The sequence below is a fragment of the Ylistrum balloti genome, unplaced genomic scaffold (assembly GCF_031769215.1).
Source record: "Ylistrum balloti isolate Yb309-2 unplaced genomic scaffold, AGI_CSIRO_Ybal_v1 Utg370274, whole genome shotgun sequence".
NCBI lineage: Eukaryota > Metazoa > Mollusca > Bivalvia > Pectinida > Pectinidae > Ylistrum > Ylistrum balloti.
The window spans coordinates 161,353-184,487 of NW_026782212.1; the positions used below are offsets into that span (position 1 = coordinate 161,353).

Below are 23,135 nucleotides of genomic sequence, written 5' to 3' on the forward strand. Positions count from 1 at the left end.
CCCGGCGAGCGTAAGAAAATATTTGAATTCAACAAATGTACAAAATGCTTTATTCATCAATTATAGTTTATGATAAATAATACTTTTAATTGATCGGTCTTATAAAAGAGTGACATTTTGAATGAAAACATTTCGTCAAAATACTTCGAAGTTATTTATCATAAATATATTAACCATTTAGATACTGTTGATAAGGTTTTTTTTGTACCAGTAATAGCTTTCCACTAAGCTGTAAGATAAGCGTGATAATTTAAATTTTTTCTATTGTGAATTTTCCATTTCTGGATACTAAACCCCTGCGTCCTTAACCTTTGGTGCTTTCTTGTCTCGGTTGATTCTATATTCAATGAGAAGCTTCCATTATCACAACGTTCGTGTAAGAAGTTTTCAACTGATGAAGATGCAAGTTTCATGGTCGTCAAAGAAATTATAAAGATTATAAAGAAATTTCGATTTCTTCGTGTGATATGAAGCTGGACATGTTGGATGCTGGTAAGTTTGCCTGTTGGTTCCGGTGTTGTTTGCCATGTTCTCATCTGATAACGCGACATTACTTACTTGGATTGACAAGATTTACAACATGACAGTTGTCGTCGTTGGAAAGTAGAAGACGCTTACTCTTCCGGAACACATAGGTATCCCCGTGTAAGTTTTAGAAGTGTCCGTGTAAGTCTTCCCATTATTTAGATTTTGCCCTCGTTTCATCCAATTTGAATTTAGATTATGATTATGTCGACAAGGTGGTATTTCTCCTTCTTGTTATTTGTAAACCGTTCCTATATTTCTATGTTTAGGAAAACAGTTGTTGTGTACCTAAGCTAACCGACTGAGTTAGTGTGAAATGTCATCGCCATTTCTACTTTAAACAATGGTCTAATATTGGTGGTTAAATCGACACATTGAGGACGTGACTGTATTTCGCGGAAAACAGACAGTTTGATGCATTTAATGTTACCTGTAGCATTATGACCAGTTATTTAGTTTCATATCAGCAACGCTGTAGAATTCATTTTGATGTTTCTTTACCTATATGTTGTTGTGTATTTTGATAATTACTTTTCAATACAAAATTCTCGGGGGGCCGAGACCTTAGCAATAAGAACTTATAAAATCAACAAACACGGCTTTTGTTGTAACTTTAGCGAGTACGTCCAACTTAAAATTGAGGTTACTATTGATTCTGTCTAGAATATTTGCGTACATTGTTATAAATATTTATCTTAGTGATAATCTTAATACTAGATATCAGTTCAAGCAGTTTTGAGAAATAAATCCTTTCTGTAGTACTGCTGAAGGCTTTATACGCTCGTCTTTGTCATGTTTATTTATTTATTTATTTATTTAACGGGTTTTACGTCCACTGTAACGGCCTTTTGTGGACGATATGTTTATCATTCAAGACGGTAGAGGGATAAGTCATGGGGCAACGTACATCGTTAATCAAACCCTATTTCTGTATTTATATTTTGCTTTAGACGCACTGAAGTGTAAAGTCTCGTCCGATCACTGACCCTCCGGGCAAAGTTCACACAACGACAGATGCTCCCTGCGTACCCAGTAACTGTCCCCAGTGGAGAGGGTAGAGGCGGCGGGTAGCCGGTTTTGTTGACTTTATACAGTAAAGGAATCCCCTATGTGTGGTATACGGACATAAGATTCAGTGTAGTGTGAACGACACGCGTTAGGCGTCCTGCCTTCACTCGAGCTGACACACTCCTACTTCACTAACAGCCAAAGTAAAACCTATTTAGCTTTAAAATAAATACCACGTCCCAAACACATTTAAGAAATATACCATTACATATTTTTTGTCTCTTCGTTATTTTGAATAGGACCAAACAATCGTTTTATTCATTGTCATGTAAATGATACCCTATATGATGCTATTGGCACAGGGTAGCATTTTCTTAAGCTGACAAGGCTTTCATATTTCAGGAACAGCAACGTCACGACATGATGACACCTTACCTGTTGACACATTCACAATCTAAAGAGATTATGGGATATCTCCACCGCTGATGATTATAATTCCAGTAGAAAAAATTCTGATAGATATAGAATCATTTCTAGATTTCAAATAGTGTATATATTCATTACTTACAATATCAATATTTTTCTTTTTGGTTCTAGTTTGCTACCATGTTATAATAAGTGACATAGACGGTCTTTTAATAGAAAGCATAACTGCACACCTTATTGAAGTATGTCATAATTTGTAAATACTATTTATAAAACTGACAAAAGAAAAATAAATTTAAAAAACATAATTTTTTAAAGTTATGATGGTATATTCCTTCAAAAAGCGGAGTGCCGTCTTCTCCATTCATGTAAAACGATCTGTTGTTTTTATACCAGTAATTGATCTGTCGTTTTTTCACTTCGGTGGCCATTAATTGGCCATCATTATATTTCAATTAATCTCTGTAGTGTCGTCCACCCTTTCTTGTCGTTCTGCTTTTCTCTTGTTTACACGACAGTGTTGTCAGACCAGTTACGTTACGCCAGGTAAATAATAATTCTGATTTATTAGAAGGCCGTACAGCGACCTAATGACACGGGATTTTTGTTATAGTGTATAGCTGTGTACACCTCGTCCAATCAGAGCACTCGTCCTTACAGATGTAGGAACGAGCCACCTGCCGTAAGGGCGACTCACCTTCCAGACCCTCCCGTTTTTCTTACCTGGACAATTTCACAACAGTTTACCTGTCACCTTATATACCTAGTTCAGAGAAACATGGATCGATTATCATAATAACACTGATCATTTTCTGTAGAAACTGTTATGACTAACAATAGATATTGTTATATCCGAATACAGAAGTTACACGTTAATTGCAAATACACACTGGTTCTAGGTATTATGCAGGACAGAAAGACCACCTCCTTGTTATTTGATACAGCCTGTACTGATTATAATATGCTGACCCATGCCACGTACATGATAGTAGGAAATATGTGCAAATCTTGAAGTAAGACAGTGTGTGGGTTTGTGTGTGTGTACTTAGCATATCAAAACTGTACTCGCACCTGTATGCAAAATATCAGGTGAGCACCTCCAATGGGCGAGCTTATCATCCAACCAACACCCCTCGCACGTTTGGCGCCATATGTCACCACTACTACGTTTATATCCTGTTAGATATCATATACTTTACAAGGCAGGATTACGTTGTTTTTATACAGTCAGAATAATTTTTTGATTAAAATTCAGCAACATTGCAAAAAACAATTAAGTTACGAGGATTCATTGCACAAAAATAATATTTTAAATTATTAAACATTTTTAAATATCTCAAAAGTTTTCTATCGTGTCCCCAAAGAACACTTTGATGTGTGTTTGCTATAAAATATCTATTTTTACAAACGACTTTATTATGCACGTGTTTCTACGACAATACCTCAATCTCGATTGTTTAAACGCAAATCATATTTTTTCTATTTTTCAGTCAATTTATGACTTCTAATATTTTGTTTGTAATGGGAATTATGACAGGGGTTTTATTGATATAAGCTATTCAATAATAACTGAAGTTAACGAGACGCCGATGATAAATCTTAAAAATGATAAAATGTTGATATATTTCACTTTATGATATTATCACCTTTCTGAATTAGTAAAAAGACGAACAGCTGGATTGTACAAATACAAAAATACGTTTTTGGAGGTTATACGTCCAGTATGTTTTCAAGCTACATTTCATTTTTCTTCAAACTTTGCGACAAAATACCTAAGATCGATTTCTGATACATGTTATAATTAACATTACGTTTTAAAGATGAGACTGAAAAAACAAATTTCAGAACTAGATGTCAAATTCATCTTTTATATATATATAAAGCGATGCATTTCTGTATAATTCTGTTGATTTAATGTCCATATATTACGCAGTTTTCGGATATGACGGAAATGGGACGCTAAAATATGATTTATCAACAGCTAAAACGACCAACAAAAACATTTGTTTTTATCTTTTTTAAATCCAGAATTAAAGGGGATTTATTTCAGTGTGGTGGAACATGTTTTAGCAATGAAATTTTAATTTTTTTGTAATAACATCGTTTTAATTGTCCTTTCTACGATTGATATTTCTGCATCAGCCGTCCAGCATGAATTGACTGTTAAAATACGCATTCTGTGAGAAATGTAAGAATGTGTATATATAACGATATAAATGTAAAACTTACCTCTAAAGCTGTGGCGTTCAAAGACATTGTCGCGAGAGACTTAAGATCCCGTTAGGTCCGTTACTTAGCAGTTCCAAAATACTGGTATATTTTCCTATCACGGATACTCGTCAGTAATACTAACAACACAACAGTTCCAAATACAATTGGAGCATTACGGAATAAACCTACAGAGCTGAGTCTGTGATGCGTCTACTTCAAAGGGCAATAGACAATACTAGCTGTACAGAGAGGCTGCAGATGTAACCCTAAAGCTCCAGCAGAAAGCGGCGTCCCCAAAATTAATAGTGGTGCTTTATTAATTACTTGCTTTTCGCGGTCAGTTCTGAGCTTGTGAATACCGCTATTCGCCCGGCCGCTTTATCTTGGACCCAAAGCACCTGCCCTGTGTTCTACATCAAAGGGTTTTCAAGAGTCGGACGCGCGTGCAGATGGCATGCGTAACGTCCAATGAAAACATGTTCCTATTGTCGTCGGCGCGTGGGGCTAGGTGTTCTTACCTCGAGGAGGGCGGGGTTTATCGTCACGCAAGATAAATCTTGGCGTGTTCTCTTTCATAACTATGTGATGCAACGCTTACAGAATATATTTTTTCCCGCGAGATGTCAAATTAGTAAAAGGTTGGAAAAACGACTAGTTGTGTTGTGTATGTTTCCATGGACCCTGGACCTGTGCATTGAACTTTATGAACTTTATTCTATCTTTAACTCCGCGTGACGACTTCGTCGTGCTTGTATTTTTTGAGTTTTGCTTTAATACATTGAAAATTCGAGGTCGTATGTTATATCGGCACTCTTAGCAATATTGGTTTACACCCCACATATAGTAGAACTTTGCTTCACGAGTGACTTAATTGAAGTACTGGGATATTGCCATCTAAATTCGTGTAATTACTTAGAAGAAATGGGTGTTCTGTCGTTGATAAACTAATACAAAGTGTTATATATTGATACGAGAGCAACTATATAAGCAAGTCTTCGTCTCTGTTTCATAGTTTTATGTATTAAAGTAATGTAAAACTACAAGCTGGATAAAATTGCATTATTATGGTATCATCTATGTGCCATTTATATTGACAGTACGACATCTCTATCTAACACAGTAACATTGACAGATTCAGGAAGTGGTGTGCACGTTTTACAATCTAGACAACACATTTCTACTGAGAAAATCCTTATGAAACTGACGGATGAAGAAATGGTCATTATTATATTGTTTTTTACATACCATGACGGATCTGTCTGTGTTGTTCCGGGGTGTATCACTCACCCTGACAGGATAACGCAGATATCCCGAGACACACTCCCTCTAAGTTTGTCCTTCGCGTATATTCTTTACATGGTTGGCCTAAACACATATCATACAACATTTAAACATCCACTTTCCGATCCGTCCGAGAATGTTATCTGATGACATCGAAATTCGAATCCATGACAAATCAGGTTTGTGTATCTTACACCTCACCGCAATGTATTTGACGAACAGTTAGTATTTGATAATATATTTACACATTTCTGCAGAATTACTCAATTGACCGGCCATACACCTGTATGCATCTCCCCATTCTGCATACCGCCACAATTCAAAAACAGCCGAGCCCAAGTCAGCGAGGTCGAACACAGGTAAATAGAGGCTCCATACGGGTAGTATTTAAATATAATTATGATTTTGTTAAAGTTTGATAGCCACCGCCTTTTATTTGTTTCGACGTCACCGTCTACATTGCAGTGAAAGTCAGTAAAGAAAACATCAAATGATGAACCACGCATTTATTAACAAGTTGATAACTGTGCACCCCCCTACACGTCCTCAGAAGGATACGATCAAATAATTTAACTTTAAATTCCCTTACATCTATTAAAGAGCCCATGTCCCCTTCACGCTTGGTAACAGGCGCTATTTTACTATTTGTAGGAAAACGTAGCAGCGTGCCAAGCTCGAGACGGCCTACGTTCGGAGCGTGACTGCCACGAGGCAAGCCTACCGTGACTTGTGTATCGACATCTCCGCCCACTCCATGTCAAAATCTCCACCACTCTGACGTACACAGCATAACTACTCATAGCTTTTTGCAATTTCTTCTTTTTTATTTATTTCAATAAAATTACACCGTGCGGTATATCAATCGAATTTAAACCGTATTTAAATTTTCGAACACTTTGTTCTGAAATAAAGTTTAGATCTGGGCTGATCAAATTTTACACCTTACGTAGGTTTTAAAAGCTAAATTGATAGAATAAATTGTCAGGTTTAGAATATCTGCATCCTATTTTACAAAGTTCTGTAGTATTTAAATCTGAAACATGATACAATGAAATATATTTGTAAATGTGAAAATTAAAAAATACTCTGATTAGCCTCACGGATTTTAAATGAACTTTAGATCCTCTATTTGTTCTTCTGTCAATTCTGTTTAGTAGGGAGATGTTGAATATAGTGTAAATAAATATTTTGTATTTTGTAAACCGTAAGGCTTACTTAATACATTAATAAGATTAACAGATGTAAACACAATTAACAGATATATAAATGAGATACTTACAATGTTTTTGATAAGTATAACAAATAGCGTAGGTAGGACTGTAGTTAAGTACAAGCCAGATACACTGAAGAATACCATCACTGAATGATGTGGCTTTCTAAAAGAGTACATATCGACGTCTATAAATGTAAATATTTAGAATATAAAATATCAAATTTATACAAGAAAATAAGAAATGGTCTGTTATTATAAAAACATAATCATCGCAATAGAAACATTAGGAAGAATCAGCTCCATACAACATATAATTAAACTGAGAATTAGCTAGCATATCAATAAAATACAGACATGGTACTTTCAATCTCTGATCATTTCAATCGTACATCAGCAATGCAAGGACTTCCTAGATTTTTTTAACATCTTGATGTCGTCCATGCCTTGATGGAGGACTTTGTTCAATTCGATTCAATTAAATTTCATTACAACGCTTACCATTGCACGTGTAACTTGGTCGCCAACATGGACGACATAAAAGTAACGATTTCAACTTTACAGAATTTCTGACGTAGAAAAAATTGGCCATATAATGCTAAATCAGACTGGCTTCAGGCCTGTTTTCCTCAGTTCTGTTAATAAAGCAAACATCATCAGTGCTACTAGGGATTTCCTGAGAGCTTCTCGTCCAAACTTACCCTAGTAAGTAACATATTCGTTTCTGGTCTCTTTTCTACAGGATAAATTAAACAGATTTAACATATGTATGACTTATTTTAGACTGTGTAACACTTGCTTAGTGAATCTGCAGAGAGAAAAATAAAGAACGAAAACATGTCAACATAATCATAGTCCAAACTAAAATTCAATAAAACTAGGGACTCATGAAAACGTATAATGCGAATAAGACCAGGTGTGCCGGAAGAGGAAGCGTCTTTGATATCTTAGTAGCTGATAAATGGATCAGAGACAAGTTCTAGCAACTTATGAACTCTTCCCCATGAATAAGATACAAATAATTAATATAATGCACGTTACACATATTTATACTTTAAACATGAAACTATGTAATTCGTGGACGTACAATGCGTCTTTACCATAGGGAAATCATCATATTTATCACACAGTTTGGTAAAAATTAAACAGTCGTTGTTGATTACGCTGAAGGCATATTGGAATGTGATGAACAAAAATTATGAATTTAGATTTTGTAATCAAGTTTGGAACTTTTCATAGATCTATTGTATCAAATAGATGCATATCGAGGTAGCATATATCATATATACAGTATCTTAGGAAACAACCTTTTTGTATTTGGAGTTTGGAGATGATGTCTTTCTCTGGCGCCAATATCAAAACGTAGACAGAAATATCTAGCTGTATACATGACTATCCATGTTATAAAGTTGGCAGTACTTGTGCAATATATCTCTATTGTTTGTGTTACCGAAAACAACACTACTGTTTATAATATTACTGTGTGTAAATTTGTGTGTATGTGTTGTATGGCGTTATTGTAAACGAAAGTGCACTGTAATATAGATGTCTTGTCAGATGAGCGAAAAGACTAAAGAATTCAGAAAGTGAAATGAACTTTGTGGGAACCCGACAATGTGTGACATTTGATCAGCTGTTCTATAGAGCAGGCACTTATCACTGCGACGTGAAAAGCGTGATGTGGAGTCATCTCATGGGAGACGAGATATCAGATGTGTAGGTACATAGTTACCTTTTCACTGTTTATCAGAGTCAATGGTGATACTTACAACCGTGATGTGAAATATAACAAAATAATACACGTTGATAAGATCTCTAGACCAATCAAAATAGTTTACAAATACGTAGGATAAATGGTTTTAATCACAGAATTAATCAAATGACGTAAAGATAATTTCTGATAAGGATGGGTGCCAATCTGGGCCATTCTGCGTCCTCTCAATGATAAACTTATTTTTGAACGAGCAAATTTTAAGGTCTGTTGCGTATAGGATGTTTACTTGTGTGGTAGAAATGATCCCGATACATACCCGGTGAAAAGGCTGACTGAGCTCCCACCCCTACTTAGTAATAGGAAGGAGAGAACGGATTATGCCGAACACATATATTAATTATATATTTTATTACATATTTTGTTTTAAGGTTGATATCTTAAAATAGAGTGCTGATATGATTATAATTCGAATGGGGAAAAAAATCTCCCCGGCGGGGAATTGAACCCCGGTCTCCCGCGTGACAGGCGGGGATACTTACCACTATACTACCGAGGAGTATACACATGTTGCAAGCCTTAATTGATAAGAACTCATCAAGTATGTAAGTAATCCGCAGGTGTCAATCTCTCAAACAAATACTTGGAGAACGTCTTTATTTGACAAACACGATGTATTTCATTTCAAAAGGTTCAAATGAAGTTTAAAATGTGATGTTTATAATAATATCGTAGACAAGAATAAATACGCATGCGTCAACAAAACTGAGCATTGTCTTTCCGTATGTAATTAGAATAACATGAATGAGCTAATAAGATACTGGTATGTATATTTAGTCTATAACTATCTGGTTTATTTATTTAGAAGGACAAGATACATATAAAATACAGATACAAGGAACTTTAGATAGCGTCACATACATATTAACTCTGAACAGGTAAGCCCGTGATATCTATTATTACTTTAGATAAGATTTTAAAGAAAGAGTTATGTGATACATATACAAATATATATCAATTTGAGGCATGAGTTTTAACTTAGTACTTTTAAACACAAATACAAAAATGTATACACAAATACGAAAAGTGTTAATGCAGTAAAGAGTAAATTTGAGCAAAGATGATATAATGTTTTAAAGAGCAAATGATTTGGCACTTTCTACCAAACTCTCTTGAAAACAAACAAAAACAAAGAAAAACCCAGAAATTTTATCTGCTTTCATTAAACAAAATTAAACTCAATGATTAGGTTATTGGACATTCCTAAAATTCCTAAAACAGGACTTTTGACAAGTTTACTTTACAAAAACAGTATTTACTCTCGGCACTTCTACAAGCATTGCCTGAAATTTTGACACTGATAATGTTCTGAATTGACACCTTTCATATCGTCAAAAATTATATGTAACCCATCGGTTCAGGTAAAATTAAGTACATGTCGTAAGAGAATCATTAATTTCTAGGAGAGACGGACGTGAAATTCAGTTATCATGTGTCGTATACTGTATAATGATCAAATGTTGTCCGCTGTTATTATTTCGACTTAAACGATATTTCGACTCGAGTAATTTCGAGACAACGACTTTCAATTGTAATTGAGAAAATGATGAGTTGTGATCATGCAGGATATGTTTCCGGTTCCATTTTGCGAACATTTTTCAAAGAAATAAGGGACGGTAAATAATTTATAATATTGTTAGCGATAGATTACGAGTCATTCATATTTGGTTTAAACGTATAAATTTTTATAATTATATTTAAATGGACAGGTGTTGGGAGGTTGTCCTACAATTTCTGTAAAGTGAGCCTCAAAGTTTAAAAGGGAGTCAAAATTTATACCTGAAAGTTTGAGATATGTTAAATAGTAAAGAAATCAATGATTTCTGTGAAAGACGGACGTGAAATTTAGTTATCATGTTTCGTATACTGTATAATGATAAGATGTTATCAGGATTATTACATTCAGATGTAGGATATAACACATGTGTGTGATATACGTCTCTGCTGCGTTAAGTCAACAAGTGAAGGATGATGACGTAATACGAGAAAAAGCTTACAGTAAAGACGATATCGCCGCAAAACTTACTTAAACCATTAAGTAACGTCTATGTATGTCTTTAAATAGATGGTTACTAAAGGTGGACACCGTAATAATCAATTACCTTGTTCATGAAAGTATCTCTCAAGATAAATGTACTAAGTCAGTCTGTCACAAAATGTCTTATAGTATCGCTATACGGGTTTCTACATAGTTTACAACTAGCGACCTGTTCAACTCGTATACATAGTACTTACAATGAACCATATAGTATGTTGAAAACGTCAGATATAGACAAAATAACAGTTTTATATATAGCTAAAATGATCACATGTGTACCAGTGGAACAGATCGCTAGTTGTAAACAATGTAAACATCGTATAGCGATACTATAAGACACTTTGTGAAAGACTGCCTCAGTCCATTTATCTTGAGAGATACTTTCATGAACAAGGTAATTGATTATTACGGTGTCCAGCCTTATATAGCTCTCTCAAATTTAACTGGAGAATGCCTACTTCAGACATTATTGAAAGTGAAGATTCAATGTTGCGAATTCGAGGAAATTACCGTGACTAAAGAATTCACGAAAGACTGTGCTTATCTTCAACGGAAAGCAACACAAATCTACTTTTGTGCTGATACGTAAAACAATTACATGTATGGTGTGATTCAATAGACCGAGGTAATATCGGACTTAACCTCCCCTCGATTCCTACCTAAGTTATTTATGTGACTTTTGTAAACGACTTTATTTGTATGTTTGTAAATATTCTCTTATGTCATATACTCTAATCTTTGAGGAATAAAGATTGAATGAATACGCGGGGAAAAGGCTGAGCTCCCACCCCTCATTGGTAAAAGGAAGGAGAGGGCGGATTATGCCGAACACATGTATTAATTATACATTTTAATACGTATTTTGTTTTAAGGTTGATATCTTAAAATAGAATGCTGATATGATTATAGTTCGAATGGGAAAAAAAATCTCCCCGGCGGGGAATTGAACCCCGGTCTCCCGCGTGACAGGCGGGGATACTTACCACTATACTACCGAGGAGTATACCGATGTTGCAAGCCTTAATTGATAAGACATCATCAAGTATGTAAGTAATCCGCAGGTGTCAATCTTTAAAACAAATACTTGGAGAACGTCTTTATTTGACAAACACGATGTATTTTATTTTAAAAGGTTCAAATGAAATTTTAAAATGTGATGTTTATAATAATATCGTAGACAAGAATAAATACGCATGCGTCAACAAAACTGAGCATTGTCTTTCCGTATGTAATTAGAATAACATGAATGAGCTAATAAGATACTGTTATGTATATTTAGCCAATAGCTATCTGATTTATTTATTTAGAAGGACAAGATACATATAAAATTCAGACATAGGAAACTTTAGATAGCGTCACATACATATTAACTCTGAACAGGTAAGCCCGTGATATCTATTATTACTTTAGATAGGATTTTAAAGAAAGAGTTATGTGATACATATAAACATATGTATTAATTTGAGGCATGAGTTTTAACTTAGTACTTTTAAACACAAATACAAAAATGTATACACAAATATGAAAAGTGTTAATTCAGTAAAGAGTAAATTTGAGTAAAGATGCTATAATCTTTCTACCAAACTCTCTTAAAAAGTAACAAAAACAAAGAAAAACCACAAATTTCATCTGCTTTCAATAAACAAAATCAAACTCAATGATAAGGTTATTGCACGTTCCTTAATTTCCTAAAACAGGACTTTCGACAAGTTTACTTTATAAATTGTGTTTACTCTGGGCACTTCTACAACCACTGAACGATCCAAACAACTGTAGACCTGTATCATTGCTTCCAACTCTCTATAAACTGATGGAAAGACTCATTTGTAAGCGCATTTCGTGCTGGCTCAAATTTGCTCATATTGAATTTCCGAGTAAACAACAACAAGGATTTCAGCAAGAACCTTAGTTGTATAACGACATCATTTAGTCTTCAAAAATTTATCCATGAGAATCAAGAACAAAAAAGCAAGGTATATGTGACTTTTCTAGATACATACAAAGCTTTCGACACGGTGCAACACAACGACATTTTTAAAAAGCTTTATAATATAGGAATTACCGGAAAATTATTTAGGATACTATCTAACGCGTATACAGACATGTACAGCGCTGTGATCCGTGGCAACAGTCAGTCACGCTGGTTCAGAGTTCAAAGGTCAGTTAGACAAGGTGGAATCATCTCAACATTCCTATACTTACTGCATATAAAAGATATGTTAATCGAATTGGAGACGACGAACGTAGGAGCAAACGTCCAATCGATTGAATGTGGAAATCCTTGTCTTGCAGACGACGTTGCTCATATTGCCACTAGCACTAAGGCTCTACAAACTATACTCAACGTCGCTCAAAGGTACGCCGAAAAGTGGAAATTTAATTTTAATGCATCAAAATGTAATATACTTACCTTTCGAAATACATATTAAAACCTTGAATGGGTTATCAATAACAGCCCGCTAAAAATCAAAGACAACGAGACACACTTAGGAGTACTTGTTTCCTCAAATTTGAAAAACATGGATGCTGTTGACAACGCTTGCAAGAAAGATCGCAACATGCTACACTCCATCACACATATGGGGACTGACTGTACGTATACAAATCCTCTCGCACGTATTAACATCTATAGAAAAGTTATTCTACCTTCGGTTTAATATGGAGTCGAGCTATGGAACAATCTTACTAAATGTGACATTCAAAAATTGGAAATGTTCCACCATTATGCCGTGAAATTGATACTTCATCTTAGATCAGTAACCCGTTCGGACATGTGTGAAAGTCTGGTTGGACTCCAAAGGATACAGAGCGAGATAGAAAAGAGCTAATAATATTTCCTACGATGTATTATCACTTGCTAACCTAACAGTATTCCAAAAGCGATCTTCATTCGCAGACTTTTGAAATTTATGAAGAGATCCGGTGCGACACAGAAGGGATATTAGGTCCATTCTCACCAAATATGAACTGTCAATCTATTTACAGACGTATGTATAATGTGCAGAATTCTCTTCTAAAAACGAATGGAAACGCTTAGTAAAATACGTTATTTAGAAGCAAGAAAATGTATTATTAGTTGCGAGAATGAACAGCGATAATGACTTAGTTCAATTCAAGAAAATACATAGTACTTACAATGAACCATATAATATGTTGAAAACGTCAGTTATAGACAAAACAACAGTTTTATTTATAGCTAAAATGATCACATGTGTACCAGTGGAACAGATCGCTAGGTGTAAACAATGTAGAAAACCGTATAGCAATACTATAAGACAGTTTGTGACAGACTGCCTTAGTACATTTATCTTGAGAGATACTTTCATGAACAAGGTAATTGATTATTACGGTGTCCACCTTTAGTAACCATCTATTTAAAGACATACATAGACGTTACTTAATGGTTTAAGTAAGTTTTGCGGCGATATCGTCTTTACTGTAAGCTCTTTCTCGTATTACGTCATCATCCTTCACTTGTTGACTTAACGCAGCAGAGACGTATATCACACACATGTGTTATATCCTACATCTAAATATAACAATCCTGATAACATCTTATCATTATACAGTATACGAAACATGATAACCGAATTTCACGTCCGTCTTTCACAGAAATCATTGATTTCTTTACTATTTAACATATCTCAAACTTTCAGGTATAAATTTTGACTCCCTTTTAAACTTTGAGGCTCACTTTACAGAAATTGTAGGACAACCTCCCAACACCTGTCCATTTAAATATAATTATAAAAATTTATACGTTTAAACCAAATATGACTGACTCGTAGTCTATCGCTAACAATATTATAAATTATTTACCGTACCTTATTTCTTTGAAAAATGTTCGCAAAATGGAACCATAAACATATCCTGCATGATCACAACTCATCATTTTCTCAATTACAATTGAAAGTCGTTGTCTCGAAATTACTCGAGTCGAAATATCGTTTAAGTCGAAATAATAACAGCGGACAACATTTGATCATTATACAGTATACGACACATGATAACTGAATTTCACGTCCGTCTCTCCTAGAAATTAATGATTCTCTTACGACATGTACTTAATTTTACCTGAACCGATGGGTTACATATAATTTTTGACGATATGAAAGGTGTCAATTCAGAACATTATCAGTGTCAAAATTTCAGGCAATGCTTGTAGAAGTGCCGAGAGTAAATACTGTTTTTGTAAAGTAAACTTGTCAAAAGTCCTGTTTTAGGAATTTTAGGAATGTCCAATAACCTAATCATTGAGTTTAATTTTGTTTAATGAAAGCAGATAAAATTTCTGGGTTTTTCTTTGTTTTTGTTTGTTTTCAAGAGAGTTTGGTAGAAAGTGCCAAATCATTTGCTCTTTAAAACATTATAGCATCTTTACTCAAATTTACTCTTTACTGCATCAACACTTTTCGTATTTGTGTATACATTTTTGTATTTGTGTTTAAAAGTACTAAGTTAAAACTCATGCCTCAAATTGATATATATGTTTATATGTATCACATAACTCTTTCTTTAAAATCTTATCTAAAGTAATAATAGATATCACGGGCTTACCTGTTCAGAGTTAATATGTATGTGACGCTATCTAAAGTTCCTTGTATCTGTATTTTATATGTATCTTGTCCTTCTAAATAAATAAACCAGATAGTTATAGACTAAATATACATACCAGTATCTTATTAGCTCATTCATGTTATTCTAATTACATACGGAAAGACAATGCTCAGTTTTGTTGACGCATGCGTATTTATTCTTGTCTACGATATTATTATAAACATCACATTTTAAACTTCACTTTAACCTTTTGAAATGAAATACATCGTGGTTGTCAAATAAAAACGTTCTCCAAGTATTTTTTTAGAGATTGACACCTGCAGATTAGTTACATACTTGATGATGTCTTATCAATAAAGGCATGCAAAATGTGTATACTCCTCGGTAGTATAGTGGTAAGTATCCCCGCCTGTCACGCGGGAGACCGGGGTTCAATTCCCCGCCGGGGAGATTTTTTTCCCATTCGAACTATAATTATAATTAATACATGTGTTCGGCATAATCCGCCCTCTCCTTCCTTTTACCAATGAGGGGTGGGAGCTCAGCCTTTTCCCCGCGTATTCATTCAATCTTTATTCCTCAAAGATTAAAGTATATGACATAAGAGAATATTTACAAACATACAAATAAAGTCATTTACAAAAGTCACATAAATAACTTAGGTAGGAATCGAGGGGAAGTTAAGTCCGATATTCCTTCGGTCTAATGAATCACACCATACATGCAATTGTTTTACGTATCAGCACAAAAGAGATTTGTGTTGCTTTCCGTTGAAGATAAGCACAGTCTTTTGTGAATTCTTTAGCCACGGTACTTTCCTCGATTTCGTAACCTTGGATTTTCCCTTTAAATAATGTCTAAAGTAGGCATTCTTCAGTTAAATTTGAGAGCTATATACTAATATCTTTCAGCCCTATCAAAATGTTAAGTAGTAGTGTTAATATTGACTGTCCTAGAATTTGATTAATAAAGGTATAATAACTGTCATTATTTATCCCGATAAAGTGTTAATATTGTCTGTCCTAGAATTTGATTAATAAAGGTATAATAAGTGTCACTATTTATCCCGATAAAGTGTTAATATTGTCTGTCCTAGAATTTGATTAATAAAGGTATAATAAGTGTCACTATTTATCCCCATAAAGTGTTGATATTAACTGCAGTGTCCTAGATTTATATTCATAAAAGAATAATGACTCGCAATATGTATCCCAATAAAGTGTATGGTAAGATGAACCGTACACTGATGACTACAAGCCGACTAAGAGAGTCTACTGAAAATTTTTAATACATATTTTGTTTTAATGTTGAGATCTTAAAATAGAATGATGATATGATTATAATTCAAATTGGGAAAAAAAATCTCCCCGGCGGGGAATTGAATCCCGGTCTCCCGCGTGACAGGCGGGGATACTTACCACTATACTACCGAGGAGTATACTGATGTTACAAGCCTTAATTGATAAGACATCATCAAGTATGTATTTACCACAAAACTCACCATCGACATGTTTGAATTTTCTTCAGGACGTTTAATAACGTATTAATTATTGAGGTTTTACTGAAGCAAACATTTGAATCATCGTTCACATATCTTGAGATCAAGAGAGTATATATTCAGTTAAGGTAGTTATGGTATAGTAGAAAGCGGAGCAGTATTATTCTTTTTAAAGTACATGACATAAATATAAGCATTCTTTAGTTGAAAATAAGGTGAAAAGATACAATTTAGATAAAGCTGTATTATTGGTTTGATTTACGAGTATAAGTAATATTTGTTCTCGGTTTTTGGATATCGGAGATATGACTAAGTTGATAGCACAGAAGAAGATGGACTAATTATTCGTTATCATTACTTCTGTTACCACCATAGTTATAGACAATGATTGCGAGTACCAGCTTTTAACTTTGGTTCAGTAATAGATACATATCATTAATGGGTATTGGTATACAAATGAATATGTCTACACCAAGATCAATTATGTGGCATATCTCCATTTAATACGAAGAGCTAAAAACAATTACAGGTACAAGTATTCATTTGAGAAAAAAATGTGATTTAGAAATAAAAATAATCCTCCCCGGCGGGGAATTGAACCCCCGGTCTCCCGCGTGACAGGCGGGGATACTTACCACTATACTACCGAGGATTACACCCACGGTTCCTTACATTAGTTTTGACATAAGCTGGTATGATATATATATTTGGTAGATCTATATGAGAAGAAATGAAGTTGACAATATTCGTAATAATTTGGTTCGTACAACGTATAGTTATATCTTATGACCGCAAATAAAATCTATAGCAACACCACTTTATTTTCATATCAAGGTCATATAACAGAAATGAGCGCATGCGCTTACAAAATAGAATATTTCCATTCCGTATGTAATTAGAATAACATGAATGAGCTAATTTGATACATGTGCTGTTTTGAACCTCGTTTTCACTGTTATAATACGGTACGATAATATCAAATGTATATTATGTATATCAGATCAATCTACTTCATTACTCTCGAGTTATATCGCCATTCTTCTTTTTCGTTTTTAAGGCCAAAATTAATATTGGTACCATATTCAGTTTTGTAAATGTGGCACAGACTGCCAACATTTAAAACGACGATGTTTTAGAATATTATGTCTGTGTAGGAATCAACGGTTGATTCTGTTTTGGTGAAGTGCCGGCTTAAGAGATAAGACGATAAGTAATCAATGGATTAATTCTCTGTATTGTTAACTTCGCTAGTGTTAAGTAATTAGCTATGTGAGATGTCAGTATGGTATGTTATGCTATCAGGGAGTATGTCCACAAATGTCGTGAAGGTGTTAAACTGTTGACAATAGATAACTGAATATAATGTAAACATCTGTCTTTGTTACCTGTCCTGAGACAACGATTGGCAAACTCAGAACAAACAAAAACTCAACGTGGCAAATCGTTTGTTACCATACTTTTGCTACGACATCAACATATACATCATCGACCAATCATTTCGATATTCTTCGTGGCTTCAACCTAAATCTCACCTCGGTCATGGTCTTGGATTTAGATAACTTGTTTTATTCTCGTTCACCCGAATCTGGTACACTAGCATGGCCTTGTACAGAGTGGAAAAGGTAGACAATAACTAAATCTTACCGACAAAAGGTCAGCCGTTTGTATAGTATTGGAGAGGTTGAAAACCACTTGACGGAATGTTGATATTGTTGTCGGATTTTGTATTCTATATTGCTGATATATATATAACTATTGTTTCCTACTTGACTTCGGACTGTTGGCATTAACTCTCACACTCCCTCGTGTACTGTAACCACAACAGAGAAAATGTCGACATATCAATAAACCCTTATCCCAAACTCACAGTAGATGTGATTTGGCCGAATTATGAACAAGGGAAAGCTCGTAATAGAGACTCATGAAAAAATAATGTCATGTACCTAAATGAGAACAAGGCAAACTTCAACGGAACCGACAGACATATGTCAAACACGTCCGACGTCATATCGCATTTTCTAATGATATCACTATGACGACCGTTAAACCTCTCCATACTTTTCATCAACCTGCATCTCTCGAAACTCGAAAACGTTCATTTCAGTTACAGACATATTGCATGAAAATCGTGATATCGGAACAAGGCCTTGAAAATCGAATCACCTGCGACATTTGAACACTGTAGGTTTGGAATGTATGCTTGTTGGTATCCATCGATTGAAAATTCACAATAGAGAAATTAAAACACTTTTGTGTTAAGCTTTTCTTGTTGGTTGTGTTGCACGTAAATATCGAGATAAAAGGTTAATGTAGAGTATGTCGTGTCCCGTTCTAGTGGGTATATACTATGGATGTGTGTCAGTAAATCTCTTGTTATTCAATCACAAGACGCTATCAATATGTCTGACCGTGAACTTAAACAACTTTGGATGGTTTTGTGGCCTGTTGTCCATAAGTTCAGCCTCGTATGAAAACAAAAGCAAGTCAGTCAACAAAGATAACACAGTTTGTTCCCATAGCTATACCAATAGTCTGTTGGGAGATGTATCCGCCAAACTCGACGAAGATGTTGTCGACCAGAAGTTCAATCATTTTTATGATGACGTCCTCCGTATATTTCTCCTTTGGTTTGGGCGTATATTCACGGAATGCGCTTCTGTATTGTTCACATTCGTATACGTAAGGGAAGTTCTCAAGGGAACAAACGTGTTATCTCAATTTCGTAAAACCGCTTGCAAAGTATTTGATTTAAACAGATAAATAAAAGATATGTTGAAATCTAAACGATAAGAAAAGTGATAGAGTTCACATATGCTTTATCACTGTTGAAACGCGTCCAAGAACTACTCGTCTTTTCTTTATTATATCTATTCATATTCAGTCTGTTTAAGCATGAAACGTTATATATATAAATTGTTATATTTTGGGAATAAAAATAATCCTTCCCGGCGGGGAATTGAACCCCGGTCTCCCGCGTGACAGGCGGGGATACTTACCACTATACTACCGAGGATTATATACGTATAGTTTTCTCTTTATTTATTTGTCATAAGCAGGTGTGTTATCTATACTGTATACATGAATCTATTTCAAATAAATTCTAACCATAAAAATATTGCTTTCTTATTAAGACTGAAATTTATCACTTAATGTCTTTATTTTGAAATGAACTTTGTAGAGAAGTGTTATACGCATGCGTTCAATACGAGAATGTTGCCATTTCAAAACTTATTAGAATAATATGAATGAGTTAATAAGATGCTGTCATGTATACATACATTGATGTCACCTTTCTTACGACACGTCATTCACAACTGGAGAACTACTTATGTATGGGACAGTGTGTAGGATTCACAACTGGAGAACTACTTATGTATGGGACAGTGTGTAGGATTCACAACTGGAGAACTACTTATGTAGGGGACAGTGTGTAGGATTCACAACTGGAGAACTACTTATGTAGGGTACAGTGTGTAGGATTTACAACTGGAGAACTACTTATGTAGGGTACAGTGTGTAGGGTTCACAACTGGAGAACTACTTATGTAGGGGACAGTGTCTAGGGTTCACAACTGGAGAACTACTTATGTAGGGGACAGTGTGTAGGGTTCACAACTGGAGAACTACTTATGTAGGGGACAGTGTGTAGGGTTCACAACTGGAGAACTACTTATGTAGGGGACAGTGTGTAGGATTCACAACTGGAGAACTACTTATGTAAGGGACAGTGTGTAGGATTCACAACTGGAGAACTACTTATGTAGGGGACAGTGTGTAGGATTCACAACTGGAGAACTACTTATGTGGGGGACAGTGAGTGGGATAACACGGGATTTGTAGGAAATAAGATTTTACTGATGTACGTTATATTTAAACATGATGATTTGGCAGACTGTTTGTGACGGTTGTGTTCATTCTGTTGGTTGTGTACTTTGCGACACTACCTCTTGTACTTACATAGATTGTCCTAGACTGTATTGCGGCTGACGTAGATGAAACGGAAGACGCGTGCCTTTTGGGACCCCTGGTTTTGTTTCTTTTGTTCTACTGCAAGAGTGTCAGTGTATTTTTTTTCCATATCTTGTCCTAATGCACTACATTTGTATTTGGTTATGATTTCGTTTACATGTCGGTTTTTTTCTTGGTTGTTTTTGTACATAAATGACAATCGTTGCAATAGATCATTTATTGCCAAAGATAGAAAAAAATATTAGTTTGTAATTGTCATTGTGTTAACGTTAAAGTCAGACATCCTGCTTTAATGTAAAGCATATTTATGTAAATCTATTAGCAACTAATGTAGAATATACACTGTTCAAATAGACACAGGTCATCCAATAGGAACCCTTCTTTCGATCTGAATGAGTCTGAGGGATCATTCACCTGTCAGCTGTTTATAACTGCTATCTTCACCATGGTCGTTTTACCTTATAACCATACTTAATATCGCAATAAAAATGTAAAGGAAAACTCAGCTTTAGCTCGGGTATTAGTTACTGTAAATTAATCAGTATCATTAGTTAAAACATGTGTTTACTCGTACAATTTTATATAATATCGATTTCCGAGTAAAATATACTATTCTATCAACTCTGAAGACGATTGTAGAAATGACATCTACAAATGTATCGACGTTAGATAGGAAGTTTAGAGCAGTTGTTTGAATGTTTATCGTAAAACAAACAAACCGTGATACTAAAGCCACTCCATTACTCTCCTTGTGGGCTCATCATGTTATCTCAATTACAATATATTCTTTGATTTATTTCAATCATACACTTTCAAAATATTCGCTACCGTTTGTTACTGTTTTCGTTTGCATATTGCACACATCCTTGTGATTAAAAAACAAAGTTACTGTATTGATAACGTCAGGTATTAAATATGTGGTTATATGTATTACTCATCCGACGAGTTTTCCTTTTCTCAGTTGTAGTAACTACACTTAGCAATGATCATACCCATTACAATCAAATCGTACAGTTTTAGTTTTTTATTGCATTTTTAATTACAGCAAGCATTATTCAATTTGTCACCTTACAAACATGAAAAGAGAGGGGGAAATGTTAAAAAGTCCACAAACATATAAAAACAATCCTCCCCGGCGGGGAATTGAACCCCGGTCTCCCGCGTGACAGGCGGGGATACTTACCACTATACTACCGAGGATTCTTGCTATTAAATCTGCTGTAGAGATAGTTTAGATGTGTTACCATTGTTTCTCACAGAGTCTGTAATGAATAATGTATATTTGATTATTAAATCGTTGCACTTTCATTTCAAAAGTGAAGCATGCACTTTTAAAACAATATTTTAGGCCTAATCCCTCTTTGTCAATAAAATACACAAACGTTATTAAAATATAGAAATTCTTACAAAACTAATTAGAATAACATTAATATGGAAGGCATAACATTATAGATATATTAGTGTATATACACAGTGTATATCTAGCACTATTGTGGCACAGCTCATTACTGAGACGTAAGCAGTCAACATTCAGATGTTGACCGGTAACCTTGTTCTGGGGCAAACACATGGAATTTCAGACTTTATTTACAATAGAAAAGCATAGAGAATAAAGATATGATAACGTTCGGTACTCCCCGGCCGTTACTCGACATTTTCTGACATTATCAATAATATTTATCTGTAATGATTCATTTTCTTAGATATCAACAGTAGAGTCCAAACAAAACGTTTGTTATATCGGCATTCGGTCTCAGGTAACAGTTTAGTCCTCTGGTTCAACACAACACATGTTGACCTCAGGCCATGTCAACAAATGTATGATGTTGGCAATGAGTACTTTCGTTATTCCTAAGATGAAAATGAAAAGCTGGCAAAATTTGTTAATGTCCTGAGGAATTACGTGGTACAGTCTCACATAAAAAAAACAAACAAAAACATCGGATCAGGGAGTGGCAAGTCAGTGAACCACTGGGATATCTCACCCTAATGTATAAATATAATGTTCTTGATTTCCAATTAATAAGTTCGAACCTTGTTCAATACTATAAAGTCATGTATCTAGGTGTTGTGTAAACAAGACAAACAATCTGACTTATTTGGTGGAAGTTGTTTTTATGAACTTAGTGACACCGTTTTGAAATGGGTTGCCTGATTACCCCATGCGAAAGATTATACAATATATATATTTTTATACTGAAACCCATCTGAAGCCATAAGTGTTATCATCGGCACTATAGATTTACACTCAACACATTAATGACCACTGCCCTTTGTTTATTATGTTTGTTTTATAAAGCTGTTCAATATTTACAGCTTGCCAAACCGCGGTGTTTAATCGGTAAAACAGTTACAAACAACAGCTAATCCGGACAAGAAAACAAATACATAGATAATTGTTTACATTGACAATAACTGAATTTTGGGACTTGTGTGTCTCCCGATTTGGTTTTTCAAATTTCTTTTCGCCTATTTTGATTGTACTCGTTGATTCGCCTCTTAGGTATCCAGGTTGATTCCTTCAGCGAGTCTTTGAAGGACGAACCAGCTTAAGTTGCAGTGTAAGAATTCCTAGGATATAATTGATTTTGTTCGGAATGTGTATCGAAATGCGGTTATTACGAGCGGATCTGTTGTACAC

The 23,135-nt window shown here is 34.7% G+C and overlaps 6 non-coding genes across 6 annotated transcripts; 1 reads left to right on the forward strand and 5 right to left on the reverse strand.

The window, feature by feature from the left end:
* Positions 1 to 8,859: 8,859 nt before the first annotated feature.
* Trnad-guc (transfer RNA aspartic acid (anticodon GUC)) lies at positions 8,860 to 8,931 on the reverse strand. Its single transcript has one exon. It is a non-coding gene; the product is annotated as a tRNA-Asp (tRNA).
* A 2,467-nt stretch (positions 8,932 to 11,398) lies between these two features.
* On the reverse strand, positions 11,399 to 11,470 carry Trnad-guc (transfer RNA aspartic acid (anticodon GUC)). The gene has a single exon. It is a non-coding gene; the product is annotated as a tRNA-Asp (tRNA).
* A 3,935-nt stretch (positions 11,471 to 15,405) lies between these two features.
* Positions 15,406 to 15,477, forward strand: Trnad-guc (transfer RNA aspartic acid (anticodon GUC)). The gene has a single exon. It is a non-coding gene; the product is annotated as a tRNA-Asp (tRNA).
* Positions 15,478 to 17,104: 1,627 nt separating this feature from the next.
* Trnad-guc (transfer RNA aspartic acid (anticodon GUC)) lies at positions 17,105 to 17,177 on the reverse strand. Its single transcript has one exon. It is a non-coding gene; the product is annotated as a tRNA-Asp (tRNA).
* Positions 17,178 to 19,466: 2,289 nt separating this feature from the next.
* Trnad-guc (transfer RNA aspartic acid (anticodon GUC)) lies at positions 19,467 to 19,538 on the reverse strand. Its single transcript has one exon. It is a non-coding gene; the product is annotated as a tRNA-Asp (tRNA).
* Positions 19,539 to 21,622: 2,084 nt separating this feature from the next.
* On the reverse strand, positions 21,623 to 21,694 carry Trnad-guc (transfer RNA aspartic acid (anticodon GUC)). The gene has a single exon. It is a non-coding gene; the product is annotated as a tRNA-Asp (tRNA).
* Positions 21,695 to 23,135: the final 1,441 nt, after the last annotated feature.